A 14,034-nucleotide genomic window follows, 5' to 3' on the forward strand; every position below is an offset into this window, starting at 1 on the left:
AATTATCGTATATTAGTTTATATTAAATAATATTTATAAAAAAAATGTGTCTAAAGAAAAAGTATTAGTATTAATTTTATTTTCATGTACATCTTGTTTTGCAGCAGAAGTAATATACATATTTGTACTCCTTTAATGCGATATTTTACAATTCTTTATTTATATCATTGCTCATTTCGATTTAGTTATGAAAATCTTATTCTTTTATCATTTTGATTGAATAATCTATATTCACATCTATAATCTCACCGATAGCGTTTAAAAATTGCGACACAATAATAAGGAAACTTATGCATAGAAATAGCACATTATATGTTTTTCTATCGTTTGCATCAAAGTTTGAAGTCAAAGTCTTTAAAGAAAGGGTGAGAGCAAATAGATATAAACTAACAAATAGAGTGACAATAATGAGGTGCTTCGCGCGTAGTGAGAGTGGCCATTATAGTTACCGCAGAATCGCGTCATAAAAAAGCAAGGATGCATACTTTTACATATACACACGCTTTATATATATATATATATATATATATATATATATATATATATATATAATGTCATAAATAGTAAAAAAGTTGCCGCATCGAAATAACTGTATAATTCAATATTTCTCTATCTGTCTGTGCTATATATATATAGCACAGACTATAAATTTACAGTAATATTGCAAAATAATGTCTTTGTAATGTTTTTGCTACATTACACTGTTATGTGCAATGTTGTAGCAATGTTACTGTAAATTTCTGTACTGTATGGGAGATGACGCAAAAGAAAATCTGCTGATAAAACTACATTTATTATCCATAAAACTACATTTATTATTCATATGTTTGTTTTAAGTTATTATTTTTATTGCGCACATAAAAATTCTCGATATATAACTGTATAATACATAATCTTTATTTAAAAAAAAATTAGATATATTATGAAACGCAAAATATATTTTTCGATTGACTAAAAAGCTTATAGCCAAGAGATAATTAGTAATGCAATACGTGGACATTGTACACTTTAGTACACATGGTATAGACACACACACACACACACATTGTATTCTTACATATTCTTTTCCTTTAAAAAAATACTACATATGATAATGAAAAAAAAAAAATATTTTCAAGGTAAAAATTATTCATCTCTTTCTGTATAATCCACAACATGCAATACATAAATTATAATTGTGATTATAACATGAATTTTATAAAATATTCTTAAAATATAAGCCATAAATGACCCGATGTAGAGTTATTAAATATTAAATATATATAGTAGAGAATTTTTTATGTGAATAAATTCAAGCTTAAGATTTACTTATAAAAAAAAGTATAAAGAATAAAGAACAAAAAATAAGCTAAGAAAAAAAAATATTTGAAGAAATAATTAAAATATTCGAAAAAGTTATATAAATACATATTAATAGTTAAAAAAGAATTCATTAAAATGTAATCATTAGATTATGAGAAAAAATTTCTGATCATCAACTGCATGTTGAAATTCCTTATCATACTCGTATACTCTTATCACACCGGTTACAGATAAAACTAGGATGAAGGAGAGAAGAGAAGGAGGGAAGAAGGTGGAAAGGATTAAATAGATGGAACTTGTTTGTATGTATTTATACAACAAAGTTGCACACATCGCTGCCGTAAACATGTGAGAGAGTATAGAAGTGTTATCTTTCAGGAGGCGAAAATGGCAATAAAGTTGCAGTTTAGAGGCCGTAGGCGAGCCTCGTTAATGCCATTCGACGTTAATGCGCACCCATGTCGAACAAAAGATTCTTACTTAAGAATTATAATATCCACTTTATATACGTTTTCAAATATTCTAAGAGAGACAGAGAGCGAGCGAGAGAGAGAGAGAGAGAGAGAGAGAGAGAGAGAGAGAAAGAGAGAGAATCTATATATATATATATATATATATATATATATATATACACTAATATATATTATATATTATACATTAGTATATTATATTATTATATTTTAAAATTATAAATATTATAGAAATTAAATGATTACAATAATAAAAAATAATTATATTTTTGCCATTGTTTCAAGCGTAAATATAGCAATAATATAATATAATAATACACACAATATGTCTCAGTGCTATAATTAACTTACATATTATCAGTTCTTAAATAATACGGTTAGATGATCTGTCAGTTACAGTATCCTAATTGCCATTTAGAACAATCGATTGATGTTAATCAATATATTGTTCTGATGTTTATAAATGTATATGTACATACATGCATCTATATGTATATGTACTAATTATACAACCATCTTTGAACTTTTTGTGAATAAAAGTCAAAGTTGATCTTAATTCTCCTGTGGGCTCAATTCTCTTCTAAAGCATATAAAGGCACGATAAGAATTGGAAGAAAATAAGGGTGAGAAAGAGTGAGTGAAAGAGATTCGAATTAAAGTTGAAGAATATTTTAGAATTCAATAAAAGATTCAATAAAATTGCACAAATTATTTAAGTATCACTCTATATATCTTTATCGGAATGAGAAAATAAAAAAAAAATTGCCGCGTGAAAGCATCTAACACAACCAGTTTCTATTAAACCAGCTCAATTAATTATGTCTACATTTAAGATCGCGTTAGTGAAAGTGCAAAACATCATTTTTCGGAAACGTGTCTCACCAGTTTTAACAATTTTTTTCAAAAGCGAAATTAATGAGAGAAGAAAGAGAGAAAAGAAGGAGTAAAGGAAATAGAAGTATATTTGCGCTGTTGCTTATACTCGCTTGCACTATTGCTTGCACTTTGATCTTTAGATGGCTTTCTTTTTTTCTTTTTTGCGAAATTGTCCGCACATACAGAATTTTTTATTTTAAGTTAAGTTGCAACAAAATGATGTTCGACATTTATTGCAATGTTTTTATAACAAGAAACCATTGACATTCTACAGCCATGATGTGTCCGCGGAAACATTAAATTTATTTATTTCTAATTATGCTCGCATACACTTTCTGTGTTCACTTCTGTATTACACTTTCTGAAAATCAAGTTGATTTTGAATAAAGAAACGAAATAAAATGTAAAAATTATTACATAACATATTAGGATGTTCCATAAACCTATATACCCTATGATCTGTACACAGACATAATCTAATATTTTACATTTATAAAATAAGTTCTTTAAAATATTAATTTTTTAAATCAATTTAATCGAATTAAAATATCAATCTTTTTAAAATACTAATTCTTTTTAATATGTTATATTTTAATTAATGGGAACACACATCTCTTATGAAAACGCCAAAAATCAACGATGCGATGTGCTATTGCGCAGTGAAATCATCTTTGCGTCGAATGTACGTCCTCGAGATGTACAATACCGATGGCAACCTGACGCACACGAATGAGAGAGTAATGAATTATACGTGAGCATGTGTACATTGCGCCGATTATGCAACAAGTCAAGCTTCATATCGTGTCGTTGAGCGTCATTTAAGTTGCATGTTAAGATGCGTATTTATTAATCACGATGCAAACGATTGCAATCGAAATAATCAGAGATCGTAAATAACTAATAAATTATAGCGTCTTAATTTTTGAAGAATAATTATATATATATACATATATATCACAAGATATAAATATAATCATAGACACATAATAATAAATTTATAATATGTGTACGTATGTAAGATGCGTACTTATCTCTAGAAAGCTCAAAATAAAACAATAATTAGACAATACAATAATGAAACTACACAATGTAATAATAAATAACAACGAATAAATGAATTGAATATAATAATATTATAATAATAATATTACTATGCAATAATAAAACACAATAACATTTTTTCGAGATTAACATAACTTCGAGATTAACATGATATAAAATCACACATTAATATATTAATTTTACATAATCATTGTTTTAGTGTTGATAAATATATTTATGTACACATAATATAATTCATACATTTAAAAAAAATGTTTCTTTAAATTAATAAAATATTTAATTAATATATTATAACATTTAATATAAATCAATATTTGTGTTCTTTCTTTCTCTCTCTCTCAGATTATATATCTTGAAAATTGATGACAATTATATTTATACACATTTTATAATATATAATTTTCAAATAGATTTATATTATTTGGATTGATACGCGCTTTACGATTTTTTGTTTCACGTACAAAAAAGAAAAAAGAAAGAAAAAAAGGAAAGCAAACGGGACAAAGGATATCTCGCGAGACTTACCTATGTGCTCCTTTCAACGTATGTCGCGGCAAAGAATGGAAAAGGATTCGGATTTATCTCTGACTCTGCGTTGGTGAGATGGTAAGAGGAGGAAAAAAAGAAAAGAATGAAAAAAGTACATACGAATTCCATAAGAGTATCTGTAGTAGTTTCATTGAAACATCGGTGAAACACATCATCTAGTTTAATTTCCAAGGGATTTTTCTTTGTTTCATATTGTGTTTTCGGTTTGAGAAAAATAAAATAAAAAAAATGTAATCCATAATGCATCGGATAGATGATTACAAAAACAAGAGACTAATGTCAATTATAATTAACTTGTTGCGATTAATTAAGCAACAAAATTTATGTTCTTAATATAAATGAAAATGACTATCGTAAAAATCTCCGAATGTAAAAACAATAATAATAAATAATATTTTTATAAAATAGATGTATATAAGAAAAGTATAGATATAAATATTTAAAGAGTTTTATTTAAAGATAAAGAATTTTATTAACAATCTGATAATTAACTTGTATTATATATTGAAAAATTTATTCACGTAATAATAATAGTTTGATTTTGTAGAGAAGATTCTTTGTGTGTGTGTGTGTGTGTGTGTGTGTGTGTGTGTATGTGCAATTCTACAGAAAAAAAAATTTTACTACGAAAAAATAAATAATCGTAAATTTGAAGGTTGCATATTTATGATATTATTTATAATTATACATATCTAAAAATTTCGTGCATTTGTACACAAGTTTTAATTAATTTATCTTAGTGTCTAGTGGTGGTCTGTAGCAATTTCAATTAATTTATCTTAACTTAAAAATTTTTATTTATTTTTGTAATTTCCGTATAAATCACATGATTTTCTGTTGTAAACGAAAATAAAAACAAAGTTTAAGTTTAAATAAGAAAATATATATAAATAAAGAAGAAAAAATTAGTTTGCAAAGGTAGAGGCAAAATTAATAGGCAAAAAATGTAATAATGGATATTAGACATTAGAAAATAAAGAAATTGTTTGTTTTACGTAAAAATCGTAAAACCAATATCAATGCTATTATGCTCTAAAGACAATAATTTTGACAATAATTTTATATACAGGGCGATCCTGAAAAACGTTATGTCTTTAAAATGACGTATTCCTGACACCATTCTAAGACAATTTTTCCTTTACCAAAATTTGATTTGAAGCGTAGTTTTTGAATTATGAGCAAAAATAGTTAGTAAATCACGCGTCGGGTACAGAAGGCAGGCAGGAGCGGCGCGGCGTGCCGCGAGCGCGGGCGCAGCTGACCGCCCGACGGGTGATTATCACCGCATGAGTCGCTAACTATTTTATCTTATAACATAAAATTATGCTTTAAATAAAATTTTGGTAAAGAAGAAAATGTCTTAGAATTACGTCAGAAATACGTGTTCCTTAAAAAAACGTTATTTTAATAATGAAAAGTTGTTCCGGATCGCCGGCCGTCCGACGTTGCAATCAGCTGATTGCTACACGCGATGTGTGTATGGCGGAGTGTGTGCGTAAGAGAGAGAGAGAAAGAGAGAGAGAGAGGGAGGGTAGGAGGAACAGACATTCATACACACGCACGCACTTTTTTCTCGCTCTCTTTCTCTCTTTTACGCAACACTCATACACTCTCTCATTCAGTCTCTCACTCACACTCTCTCGGTCACTCACTCACTCACTCACTCACCTGCTTACTCACTTGCTCACTCACCTTGTAGCAGCGTAGCGAATCTTCATGCTATGTATTGTTGTTATCTGCTGCACGGTTATGATTGCTAGAGATGCGCGACACATCGAAATTTTTTCGATTATTAATCTCACATTCGATTGACACAATACAGATTACACGATAACGAGTTTACTGTTTATTCACTCACTATTGATTTATCGATACCAAAAATTACTTTCAAAGAAACGCGAATGCAAACAACACATGACTCGACGCGAAGCGACGGACCGCGGAGACTGCGCGACCACAAGAGTTATGTTGCCAGAAACGCGACACGCGACATCTAACAAACGACTTGCGCGTGGCGCGTGATTGACGCGAGATAAGACGAACGATCGGCTAAAACCTTCGCATTGCGAATGCGGTAGAAAACATGAAACGTATAATGACATACTTAAAAAATTAATTATTTATTATAAATAATAACTATTTCTAATTATAATAAATAATTATTATTTACTCAATCACGCGCCACGCGCAAGTCGTTTGTTAGATGTCACGTGTCGCGTTTCTGGCAACATAACTCTTGTGGTCGCGCAGTCTCCGCGGTCCGTCGCTTCGCGTCGAGTCATGTGTTGTTTGCATTCGCGTTTCTTTGAAAGTAATTTTTGGTATCGATAAATCAATAGTGAGTGAATAAACAGTAAACTCGTTATCGTGTAATCTGTATTGTGTCAATCGAATGTGAGATTAATAATCGAAAAAATTTCGATGTGTCGCGCATCTCTAGCAATCATAACCGTGCAGCAGATAACAACAATACATAGCATGAAGATTCGCTACGCTGCTACAAGGAGAGTGAGCAAGTGAGTAAGCAGGTGAGTGAGTGAGTGAGTGAGTGACCGAGAGAGTGTGAGTGAGAGACTGAATGAGAGAGTGTATGAGTGTTGCGTAAAAGAGAGAAAGAGAGCGAGAAAAAAGTGCGTGCGTGTGTATGAATGTCTGTCCCTCCTACCCTCCCTCTCTCTCTCTCTTTCTCTCTCTCTCTTACGCACACACTCCGCCATACACACATCGCGTGTAGCAATCAGCTGATTGCAACGTCGGACGGCCGGCGATCCGGAACAACTTTTCATTATTAAAATAACGTTTTTTTAAGGAACACGTATTTCTGACGTAATTCTAAGACATTTTCTTCTTTACCAAAATTTTATTTAAAGCATAATTTTATGTTATAAGATAAAATAGTTAGCGACTCATGCGGTGATAATCACCCGTCGGGCGGTCAGCTGCGCCCGCGCTCGCGGCACGCCGCGCCGCTCCTGCCTGCCTTCTGTACCCGACGCGTGATTTACTAACTATTTTTGCTCATAATTCAAAAACTACGCTTCAAATCAAATTTTGGTAAAGGAAAAATTGTCTTAGAATGGTGTCAGGAATACGTCATTTTAAAGACATAACGTTTTTCAGGATCGCCCTGTATATGTACCATAAATGTGAATATATATATATATATATATATATACTTGTATATGTGTGTCTGTGTGTGTGTTCCACCCTCATAACTTTTCAGGATCAACGTTTGAAGGAAAACGACTCCGATAAAAGTTGTAGGGAATAAAGGGGGCTATCTAATAGTGACCTTGGATTCGACATTAAAGGTCATTTTCAAGGTCATTTGAAGGTCAACTTCCGTTTTTTAAATGGGAACCCCTATTTTTTATTACTTATTCTTGTAGCTTATCTCGAGAGCTTTCCAAAACACTATAATAAAGTATTTCTTCATTCAGTACTTTTCGAGTTATGAGGCTTAAAATAATTTCTTAATTTTATATAAACCATAAAATATCTAGTAAAATATTCATTTTTCGATTATCTAACCTTAATACTTTTATGTACAAAATAATGAGAGGAATCAATTGGTGTAAAGAAAACATACAGTTGTAATTGAAGCTCCATAATTAAAGGTCAATAATTAAGTACCTTTTCGTTAAGTACTTTTTGAGTTATGAGGCTTGAAATAATTTCTTAATTTTACATAAATCGTAAAATATCTTGTAAAATATTCATTTTTCGATTATCTTACCTTAATACTTTTACGTACAAAATAATGAGAGGAATCAATTGGTATAAAGAAAACACATAATTGTTTCGAAAAAAAAAATGTAATTTGCAATTAACAATTACATTTTTTTTTTCGAAACAATTATGTGTTTTCTTTACACCAATTGATTCCTCTCATTATTTTGTACATAAAAGTATTAAGGTAAGATAATCGAAAAATGAATATTTTACAAGATATTTTACGGTTTATGTAAAATTAAGAAATTATTTCAAGCCTCATAACTCAAAAAGTACTTAACGAAAAGGTACTTAATTATAGTGTTTTGGAAAGCTCTCGAGATAAGCTACAAGAATTTGCAATGAAAAATAGTAGATTCCATTTAAGAAATTGAAGGTGACCTTTATGTGACCTTCAAATGACTATCCAAGGTCAAATTTTTGCCACCATCTTCTGTCCCCCTCGAAGTCAAGCAACTTTTATTTGAAACATTTTGTTGTACATTCAAAAATAAAAAAGTTATTGGGGTGGGTAACTTAAAATGGCTCACCCTGTATAATACAGGGAAAGAGTATCACACACACACACACACACACACACACATACACACACACACACGCACGCACGCACGCACGCACGCACGCACGCACGCACGCACGCACGCACGCACGCACGCACGCACGCACGCACGCACGCACGCACGCACGCACGCACGCACGCACGCACGCACGTACGCACGCACGCACGCACGCACGCACGCACGCACGCACGCACGCACGCACGCACGCACGCACGCACGCACACACACACACACACACACACACACACACACACACATATATAATCTAAACCAATGCCTCTTTGTTTCTCAGCAATTACTACTTTATCAGAACCGATATGAATATGACCCTGGCTTAGTTATTTTATTCATATAGCTTGTGTTTCGCTGTTTATTTATATGGCATGTATCGAAAATTTTTTAAGTTCAACAATTTTTCAATTATATTTTCTTGACAAATTAAATAATCTAAATATAGATAAATATATAGATAATCTAGATAGAAAGATAATAGAGAAAGAACGAATTATTCTTTTTAAAAATATTATGTAATTTTTCCTGTTTGTATATATCTAAATCTATTTTATTCTTGTTTTTATCTTTTCTATCATAATTTTTATCATATTTCTGTATTTTTCTTTAGATGTATTGGTTTTGAAAATCAATTTCTCAGATCACAATTTTTGTTTGTTTATGAAAAAGATCATTTATGTGAAAAAAAATTGTAAAAAAGAATATTGTAAAAATTGTAACATAGAAATATCAAAATTAATATTTTTATATGGTGATCTGAAGATCTTGAATAGAAAACAATTTCCAGTATATATCTCTATTTCCAGTAATATCTCTATGTGTAAAAATTCTTAGTTTTGAATTCTTAGTTAGGAGCAAGAGCATCAAAATAAAATTTTACGTTTTACGGTTTTTTATTTCCTTGCAATAAAATAAGTTTGTCTTCTTTCTCAAATAAAAGTTCTATTTTGATTAAAATCTTTTTCAAATATTAAGTAAATCTCTCTCTATCTCTGTCTCTCTCTATTTCAAGTAGGTCTAAAATTTGCAATGGAATTCCGAACAAAATTTTATGTTTCTATAATTTGACTATGTAATATATGTATAAAAACATTTGCAGAATCGCATAAAGATGTATTCCATTTTTATGCGATCATTTCTATATACAAACAGAATAATATACAGTGAATAATAAATAGAACTGAAATTTAAAAAACAACTCACCGATTCCTTTTAACGTTTTTCTCTCCATGATTGAGTTGCAATGTCGTTATATGCTGTTAGTTCACAGTTAATTCACACATCGATTAATCGTACATCTGTTAGTCATCTGCAAAACAAGACCACAGTTGTAAATAAACATGAAACAACAGCTAGTAAACTGTCATTATTTTATTTGATTCCAAGTCATAAACATACAATTGTGTATGTACGTGTATGTGCAAGAGTGTACGTGCGCGCACCGTCTATACATAAATATCTTTTTGTAATTTTTAGTTGCATCAATTTATACATATGTATAATAATAATAGACAAACTTTAGAGAAGGTAAAAATTTCATCAATGCTAACATAATATTTATTGTTGTGCGATTATAATACATATTGATAATATTATTATAATGACCTCGTAAAAAACACACAATAAATAAATCGTGTAGTGAATAATAAAAATAAGAGGAATTTTGGCTAATTATATTAAATAACTATGTATAGTAATCACATATCTGTAAAGAGATGATATAAGATAATATTCATATAAAGATAAATTTTTTCGTGGACGCAAACGAGAGTAATGGTGCCGATTAATCATCTGCAATCCGAATCATTAGATGGACTGTGCATCCATCATGCAAGAGTGTGTAATTCCTACCGCTATATTCCAACAATATCCATCAACGTGTCGTTGGCTGATCGCGTTGATAAGAGAATTCGACAAAAATTCTGATAAAAGTCCTTTTACATTATTTTATAATAATTGCTTGTTTTATTATTATTATGTATGTATTTATTATTATTTATCATTATTTTGCATTAACGAAAAAATATAAAATACTTATGAAATGTGAATTGTGAATGTAAGCATTGTGTATGTAAATTATTACAATTTATATTATTTATATATTTTTATTTATTTATGTAGATTTTTTAAAATCACTAAGAAATTTTTAATTAATCAAAAAAGACACAACGTTCAACAAATTTAAGGGAATTTTAAAATTTAAAAAAACTTTATTACTAATTAGGAATGGTTTCATATATGAATGAAAAACTCTATATATTAATTTGATTTTGAGGCAGATACATATTGTCATAAGTTGCTGAATACTTTAGACTATATAGCAAATTCCAACAAGCTATACTACTCCTCTACTTGCCCTAAACACGATCTATTCTTGGTGTTTCATTTCAGCATTATTTGCATAATACCGAGAGTATATATCGCTTCGCATCAGCAAAGATATGGGTTACAAATGCTCCCAACTATTCAGTCGACTAACACTGCTGGACGATTAGAGTTCGTCATGAAAAATGAATTTTGTCAAAATATTTATTCTTTCAAGAGAAAGAAAGAACCATTTCTGTTTAATTGTCAATTTTCTCTATTACTTTCAACTTTTAATAACTTTTAATTTTTAATAAATATCTTTTTCTCCCTCTCCCTTTATTTAAATTCCTATTTTTCATAATATAATTCATTTATTTATTCTTCATGTATTTATATATGAGATTTTTGCTTTTTCTCTCTATTAATTATTTAAATGTGCAATATATTTTGATAAAGTTCATATAAAATATATGTATATGTATATATATATATATATATATATATATATATATTTTATAAATATAAATTTTAGACATATACGTAAAAATTATAATTATATATTTATAATATATCTTTATATAATCTATATATTATATGCCGAATTATACTATGACTAAATCAAATTAATCGCTCTGTAAAAGAAAACTAAAAACTCGCTTTGTGTTTTTGTGTTGCATATCGTTATATCTCGTGAAACGATTTCGCGAATTTATGAAGCACGACACGGCGAAAGGAATCGGTCCGTATTTAATCGGGCGTTTTACGGCTGGTGCATTTTACGGGAAGATACGCAATTATACGCGCAGATGCAATTAACTGATGTGTTATAAAAGAAAGGTTTTGTTGTTTGCATAAGAAACTTCGATGGACCTTAGTTTCTATCGTTTGTACAAGGTCTTGCATTATTATTCTCTCGCATATTTATAGTTTATAAGAAGAAAATACATACGAATGTTTCATATTTGCATCATTATATTATATATATATGTGTGTGTATAATAATTCAGAAAAAATACGATTTTTTTATTAGACATAATGTAATATTATATGCATGTTAAATTGTGTACATTATTAAGTACAATTATTACATGTTTGTGTGGAATAACGAAGTTTTCATCGCAGCTTTTTTTTTCGACGAACCAATCACATTTTTCCCCGCAAAATGATCGTTTTATACATAAAAAATTATAGAAATCAGCAGCATTATATTTTTCCGCTCTCGTTACGCTCTCGTTCACTCAAAGAGATTCGACAATCGATCTTCTCATCTATTAACTAGTATTACTATTACATATAGATGCTGCTTTTATTATTAATCAAATCCTTTCTTATTGAACTTCAATGGAAATCATCATATTATCGACTCAATATTCTCTTTTAGTTTGATTCTTTTTTAAGAGAAAGAATGTATTAATTTCTTCAAAATAGTATATTTTTAATAGTATATTTTAATGTCTTTCTAACTTATTACTTTTAATGTTATTCATTCTATCTATCTCTCTATACTTTCATAAAAAGTTTCTTAATTTAAAAATAATTTAATTAATTGTAAAATATGGTTAAAATTATTTTCTTTTTACAAGTTTTTCAATTTAAATACACATTTCTTGTAAATGCAATCACCGATGTCACATATAAAATCATTTAAAAAAAGATTTATATTAAAATCTTAAATTGACCACAAGAAAACAATGCATTACTTTCCCAAAACGGTTAGTGATCACGATAAAACAATCACGTGTTATTTTATGAAAATTCCGTTGATTTCGTGCGAATCGATTCACGAATTCGTACAATTAAAATGGACGCTAGATGTATTTATACTTATATTTTGTAAATAAACGAGAGACAAGCCAAGCCTATTTGATACAAGTACAACGCGTTAGTCAGCCAATTATCATGCAAATAATAATAACGTAAATATTAACATCGACACGATCAATGTTTTGCTCCTTCCAACATCCATCCCATAAAAGCAAAATAAAATTTATCGACTTTTCATTATTCTAATAATTTTAATATATAATTTTGAAAAGTTTTCAGAACTTATGATCTTTTATTGTTTTTTTATTGTTTATTTTAAATAAAATATTTTATGCAACATATTTTTTATTGACAAAATGTATATACAAATTTTGTTAAAATATAAATATACTTTATTTTGACATTTATATTATAATTTCGCCATTTTAAATTTGTTAGTTTTGATATTAGATTCATATTCAGCGGTCTAAGAAACACTTAAGTTTAAATAAAAATAATATTATAAATAAATATTAAATAAATATTATAAACTATTTGATATACAGATTTGATATATAGATTCCCAATGATCTTATTTGCAACAGTCCGCCTAATATACGTTTAACCATCATATCTTATTAACTTATTAATATAGTCGACACTACAAATTCTTTTTGAGAGTTGACAATTCTAACAACAATATTTAATTTTGATTGCAATAAAACTTTTCCAACACATTACATATTGTAGTTATAATATGGTAAAATACATTAAAAATCGAAATCTATTTAGCGTTAAAAGAATTAATAAATAGTCTTGTTCTTGTATTGTGTTTTTTTTTTGTTGAAATTTTTTTGTATAATATTAAATAGAGGTAAAGCAAAAGAGTGAGAGCGAGAGAGAGAGAGAGAGAGAGAGAGAGAAAGATTAAAATATTTTTATATAAATTGGAAATATTCAATTAATTCTGAAATCTTTCACATAACTTGATTAAAAGCTACGATTTATTGTTTTAGTTTGTGATTTTAAGTTGCTCATATGTTTTCTTTTAATTGTTCGAAAAGAACAACTGATGTCCTTGAACACATCATAAAGCGATAATACGATGATAACACGGCAACTAAAAACAGAGATATGCTGTGTTACTACGAGGAACAATTGTTGGATAAATATCAATAAATGAAAAACTAATAGTTTACATTTACTACATAATATTCTAATTCTCTAGTAATATATATGTAATATCGTTGCAGAAATAATAAATTTTTAAATTTAATGCAGTAAATGGAAAAAAATTGAATGATTTATTATTTTGTAAATTTTAACTTTATGATATGTGCATTCGTGTGCGTAATATTTATCAATAGAGATATCATAAGGCAATAAGAAAAAATTCTTCAAAGATCTTGTATAAACATGTA

At 28.9% G+C, this 14,034-nt stretch overlaps 1 protein-coding gene across 2 annotated transcripts in view; it reads right to left on the reverse strand.

The window, feature by feature from the left end:
- The window catches only part of LOC145970774 (uncharacterized), a 59,932-nt gene that overhangs the window by 37,504 nt on the left and 8,394 nt on the right, over positions 1-14,034 (reverse strand). The window contains exon 2 of one of the 2 annotated variants that reach the window (XM_083097723.1): positions 9,767-9,872. The exons of the other annotated variant lie outside the window; for it this stretch is intronic. The gene's annotated coding sequence lies outside the window, so the exon portion shown is untranslated. The remainder of the gene's footprint in view (positions 1-9,766; positions 9,873-14,034) is intronic. 2 annotated transcript variants of the gene reach the window in all.

This window comes from Camponotus vicinus, unplaced genomic scaffold, assembly GCF_025532165.1.
Source record: "Camponotus vicinus isolate PSW18456_S1 unplaced genomic scaffold, iyCamVici1.0 SCAF_1, whole genome shotgun sequence".
Classification (NCBI taxonomy): domain Eukaryota; kingdom Metazoa; phylum Arthropoda; class Insecta; order Hymenoptera; family Formicidae; genus Camponotus; species Camponotus vicinus.